We start from the raw sequence: 6262 nt of genomic DNA, 5'->3' as shown, positions 1-6262 counted from the left end.
TATGATACTAGACTACCAGACTTACAAAACACATTGTCTAAACATCAAACAAAGTTGCTGCCCAAAATAACATGCTTGGGAAACTGGCTGGGTCAGACTGGGGAGCACATCCACAAACAATAAGTAGCTTTATTCCTATGCTACACCATAGCAGAATAAGCTAGTGCCATATAGTATAAATCAGCACATGCCAAACAAATGGATGTAGCTCTTAATAAATCATGCTGGATTCTTACTGGCTGCCTGAAACCTACCCTCTTTGAGAAAGTGTTTGGTCAGTGTTTTGTCTCTCCAGTAGTATGTCAAGAGCTGCTAGCAATTACTGAACAAAATAAGGTAATACAGCACCAAACCCCATTCACTTCATGGAGATCAACCCCCTAGACCAGTTGTTCCCAACGTTGAGTCCCAGGGCATTCTTTTTAGAGTGCAATTCCCAGAAGCCATCACCACTAGCTCTGCTGGAAACAGTTCCTGGGAGCTGCAGTCCAAGAATGTCTGGGAATCCTAGGTTGGGAACCACTGTGCTAAATGACAGCTAAAAACAAGAACAGGTTTTCTGCACACATCTCAAGCTCTAAAGATCAAACTAGAACAGACTAGGCTAAACCTGTGGATAACAAGAACAACACACTTTGCCGAATAGATAAATGCTGAAGAATGTCTCCCATCAGGACAAGACTAGCTGGACCATCTGGAAGTCACTTAATAGACTGCCTATGAAATGAAGTAGGAAGATCAAAGAATAATCAAGTAAAACGGGGCTACTCTAATACAGGACAAATTTTCTGTGACTGGAGAAATTAAATCAATGCAGCATTTATGTGTATGCAATTTATGCCCCACCATGTGAAAGGAAAGTCCAATGCTGCAAAGAAAAATACTGCATAGGAACCTGGAATGTAAGATCAATGAACCTTGGGAAGCTGGAGGTGGTCAAACAGGAGATGGCAAGAATAAACATCAACATCCTGGGCAGTAAACTAAAATGGACAGGAATGGGCAAATTCAGCTCAGATGATTATCATATTGACTATTGTGGGCAAGAATCCCATAGAAGGAATGGAGTGGCCCTCACAGTCAACAAAAGAGTGGGAAAAGCTGTACAGTAATGGGATACAATCTCAAAAATGATACAATGATGTCAATACGAATCCAAGGCAGACCTTTCAACTCTAGCCGCCTAGAGTGGTCCTATGTGATTCAGATAGGCGGGATATAAATTAAATAAACAAACAAACAAACATCACAATAATCCCAGTTTATGCACCAACCAGCATTGCTGAGGAGACTGAAATTTAACAATTTTATGAAGATTTACAACACCTTCTAGAACTGACACCAAAGAAAGATGTTCTTCTCATTCTAGGGGACTGGAATGCTAAAGTAGGGAGCCAAGAGATAAAAGGAACAACGGAAGTTTGGCCTTGGAGTTCAGAACGAAGCAAGACAAAGGCTAATAGAGTTTTGTCAAGAGGATAAGCTGGTGATCACAAACACTTTTCCAACAACACAAGAGGCGACTCTATACATGGAAATCACCAGATGGGCAATATCGAAATCAGATTGATTATATTCTCTGCAGCCAAAGATGGAGAAGCTCTATACAGTCAGCAAAAACAAGACCTGGAGCTGACTGTGGCTCTGATCATCAGCTTCTCATAGCAAAATTCAAGCTTAGACCGAAGAGAGTAGGAAAAACCACTGGGCCACTCAGGTATAATCTAAACCAAATCCCTTACGAATACACAGTAGAAGTGAAGAACAGATTTAAGGAACTAGATTTGGTGGACAGAGTGCCTGAAGAACTTTGGACAGAGGCTCGTAACATTGTCCAGGAGGCAGCAACGAAAACCATCCCAAAGAAAAGGAAATGCAAGAAAGCAAAGTGGCTGTCCAACAAGGCCTTAGAAATAGCAGAGAGGAGAAGGGAAGCAAAATGCATGGGAGATAGGGAAAGGTTCCGGAAAATTGAATGCAGACATCCAAAGAATAGCAAGGAGAGACAAGAGGGCCTTCTTAAATGAACAATGCAAAGAAATAGAGGAAAATAACATAAAAGGAAAAACCAGAGATCTGTTCAGGAAAATTGGAGATATTAGAGGTGTCAGCAAACACGAGTCCAAAAACATGTGTAAGCCTGGACAGAGAGCAATCAGGAGTTTGCACATGCTAAAATGGGCTGAATGAGTCCAAATTCAGCTAGCCATGATACAACACTCCTTCTCACAGGTCTGCCCACATAAGAACACCCTAGTACTCTCAGATATTATTTTGAAAAGGTCAAGTGGGCTTTGTAGTCCTTAGACTTAACTTGCACCACTGACAGGACTCTAAGTAAGCTAGGCCGAGGCAGCACTCTCAGATGACCCTATGACAAGTGTACTCTTCAGAAAACCAATTGAGTTTTATAATCTTTATTTTATTAAAGAATAAGCATGTTACTAAGTATCAAAGCCAAATTAAACCAAAACAAATAAACTAGCATTGTGCTGTTTAGTTATAAAGATGTAGTGAGGCAAAGAAAACATGAAAAATAGAAGAGTGTTCAAAAACCTTACAAAAACACAAAAAGCCATTAAAAAGAATAAAAACAGTTCCAGTCCAGGAAATCATTAGTAAAAACAAAATAATCCAAGTAGGTTATAAAAAGGCTATAGTCCTCAGTGATCCTGTAGAACAAGAATCCTGTACTAAAAAGAAAAATTCAGTAAAAGTCCCATTATCCTTAGAAAAGTCAAATCCAGTAAATGTACCATAGTCCTTACAAAATTACAAGAGCATAGTCCATATGGAGTATTCCAAGAAAAGAAGTCCATAAAGAATATTCCATAGAACAGTCCATAGAAAATAGTCCATGCATAGTCCTTAGGAAAAAACCCATAAGTCCATAGGTAATCCAGTATAGTAAAGGTTAGTCCCATGTGTCACGAATGACTGAAGGATCGGTCTTGAAAGACAATGTCCATAGGCAAAAAGTTCCTTTTTCAAGAGTAACTGGCAAGGGCTCATCGCACCTTCCCACGATGTCATCCAATCAGAGTTCGTTACTAGGCAAACAGTCCTGTTGCACCACATGACTTCTTTCCCATACACAGCAGATGTTATTTGGGTTACTGTAGTTTATCAAAGAGTCACAACAATTCCCATCTATCTAATCACACCGAGTCCTTTCTCAGGCTCTCAGAATAACATTCTCTCTGCTCGCCTAGAAAACAACTTGTCAGCATAGCAAAGTTACTGTATACAAGATGGAACCTCTCTGGCTCATTTCTTAATTACAAAACCCATATGGCTTAAAAGATTTTAACTCAAAATCCCATCTCATCACAAGAGGAACATTTTGCGCAAAGATGGACATGATAAAGGACAAAAATGGGAGGGACCTAACAGAAGCAGAAGACATCAAGAAGAGGTGGCAAGAATACACAGAGGAATTAGAAAGATTTGGATATCCCGGACAACCCAGACAATGTAGTTGCTGACCTTGAGCCAGACATCCTGAAGACAAGTCAAGTGGGCCTTAGAAAGCCTGGCTAACAACAAGGCCAGTGGAGGTGATGACATTCCAGTTGAACTATTTAAAATCTTGAAAGATGATGCTGTTAAGGTGCTATATTCAATATGCCAGCAAGTTTGGAAAACCCAACAGTGGCCAGAGGATTGGAAAAGATCAGTCTACATCCCAATCCCAAAGAAAGGCAGTGCCAAAGAATGCTCCAACTACCGTACAATTGCACTCATTTCACATGCTAGCAAGGTTATGCTCAAAATCCTCCAAGGTAGGCTTCAGCGGTATGTGGACCGAGAACTCCCAGACGTACAAGCTGGATTCCGAAGAGGCAGAGGAACTAGAGACCAAATTGCTAACCTGCGCTGGATTATGGAAAAAGCCAGAGAGTACCAGAAAAATATCTACTTCTGCTTCATTGACTATGCAAAAGCCTTTGACTGTTTCGACCACAGCAAAATATGGCAAGTTCTTAAAGAAATGGGAGTGCCTGACCACCTTATCTATCTCCTGAGAAACCTATATGTGGGACAGGAAGCAACAGTTAGAACTGGATATGGAACAACTGATTGGTTCAAAATAGGGAAAGGAGTACGATAAGGCTGTATATTGTCTCCCTGCTTATTTAACTTATATGCAGAATACATCATGCGGAAGGCTGGACTGGAGGAATCCCAAACCGGAATTAAGATTGCCGGAAGAAATATCAACAACCTCCAATATGCAGATGATACCACTCTGATGGCAGAAAGTGAGGAGGAACTAAAGAACCTTGTAATGAGGGTGAAAGAGGATAGTGCAAAAAACGGTCTGAAACTCAACATCAAAAAAACTAAGATCATGGCCACTGGTCCCATCACCTCCTGGGAAAAAGAAGGGGAAGATATGGAGGCAGTGTCAGATTTTATCTTCCTGGGCTCCATGATCACTGCAGATGGAGACAGCAGCCACGAAATTAAAAGACGCCTGCTTCTTGGGAGGAAAGCGATGACAAATCTTGACAGCATCTTAAAAAGCAGAGACATCACCTTGCCAACGAAAGTCTGAATAGTCAAAGCTATGGTTTTTCTTGTTGGGATGTATGAAAGCGAGAGCTGGACCATAAAGAAAGCAGACCGCCGAAGAACTGATGCCTTTGAATTGTGGTGCTGGAGGAGGCTCTTGAGAATCCCCTGGTCTGCAAGGAGAACAAACCTATCAATTCTAAAGGAAATCAACCCTGAGTGCTCACTGGAAGGACAGATCCTGAAGCTGAGGCTCCAGTACTTTGGCCATCTCATGAGAAGACTCCCTGGAAAAGACCTTGATGTTGGGAAAGTGTGACGGCAAGAGGAGAAGGGGACGACCAAGGATGAGATGGCTGGACAGTGTCTGCGAAGCAACCAACATGAATTTGACAGAACTCCGGGAGGCAGTGGAAGATAGGAGGGCCTGGCGTGCTCTAGTCCATGGGGTCACGAAGAGTCGGACACGACTAAACGACGACGATGTGTACTAAAGATCTAGTAAATGGCCAGGAGTGTTGAAGTAGCCTGCTTCTGGTCAGAAATAGTCTAATCATCCTAACATTTTAATCTTTTTAACTGTTTCATATATGACCATAGTTTTAAATTGTGCAGTGCTCTGCTAAGAATAAAGAATATTAGAATTATGTACAGCCAAATCTGCGGTACCATAAATATGGTCTGAGAAGATGGTGTCCATAGTTTTACAGATTTCTGTAAAGAGTGGGCAGCAGCACCACATAGGAAAGGCACTTGGGGGAGGAGGTTGGCCTGTGGCATAGCCAAATTTTCAGATATTCATGTATAGAAATATCCATATTTCATATGGCAGCCAGGCTCCATTTTGTTTGACTCACCATTTTCATGAGATGAGAAGTTTGAGGAGATTGAAACTGGAGGACACACACACCACTGATATTTTTTAAAATGCCAAGGGAAGAAAGGCCTTGGTGTACTTGGATATCCCCTTCCGTGACGTTAGCTTTATTTTTGTCCCCATCTTTCATCTCTTGATTTGGATCCAAGAAATTACCTTTCATAGAGAGAAGGGAAGGTCTTAACACACAAATTTACTATTTGAAAAATTCAGTAGAGCTACTTCCCATGTTTTTGCAGCATGCTTTTCCTGCAAATACATCTGCTGTTGTGTTGATGTTCATTGGAGGAAAGCAAGCAGGCAGAACCATAGTAATATGCTGGATAATCTCATAAATGAGACAATTTATCTTGAGCTACAATGACAAGCATCTCTGCTAGAGTTCAAGAACTGGCACTTCTTTCCTTTCTTTTCTTGGAAAATGCTGTTTTTTTCTACTAAGGAAATGACCTATGTGAAGCTAGGGTATTTACAGGCATCATGTCCTTGTACTGATTCTTCTGCAGCTCTTTTCTTTTAATTTTCTTGCTATAATCATTTGACAAGTTATGCATGTAGCCATTCTGTGGATGATTAGAGCTGTTTTAAAAATCACATGATAAAAGATTTGCAAAGAAGGAAGACAAATTATATCAATTCACTTAACCTTGCCCTGCTCACATAACAGAGAGGACTTAGGAAGTGCAAATCTGCTGCTTCAGTCCCTTTTTTTACTTGCAGACCTGCATGAATTTAAGGTTCACAAAACTGAAATCAAGAGGCTCGTTATCTAGATTTTGCCTCCAGTAACTCCTAAACTTTTATTCCGTTCTCCCAGCGTTCAGGTTAATACTTTGTAGGAGATACTAGACTGAGCAGGTTTCCTATTGA

At 40.9% G+C, this 6262-nt stretch overlaps 1 long non-coding RNA gene across 1 annotated transcript; it reads left to right on the top strand.

Moving 5' to 3' along the window:
- Positions 1-651: 651 nt before the first annotated feature.
- LOC144586322 (uncharacterized) lies at positions 652-5174 on the top strand. The gene is made up of 2 exons (XR_013541096.1): positions 652-2104; positions 3337-5174. It is a non-coding gene; the product is annotated as an uncharacterized LOC144586322 (long non-coding RNA).
- Positions 5175-6262: the final 1088 nt, after the last annotated feature.

Source organism: Pogona vitticeps, chromosome 2, assembly GCF_051106095.1.
Source record: "Pogona vitticeps strain Pit_001003342236 chromosome 2, PviZW2.1, whole genome shotgun sequence".
NCBI classification, from domain to species: Eukaryota; Metazoa; Chordata; class Lepidosauria; order Squamata; family Agamidae; genus Pogona; species Pogona vitticeps.
Note: the sequence above shows the minus strand (reverse complement) of the source record. Positions and strands in the feature narration are given on the sequence as shown.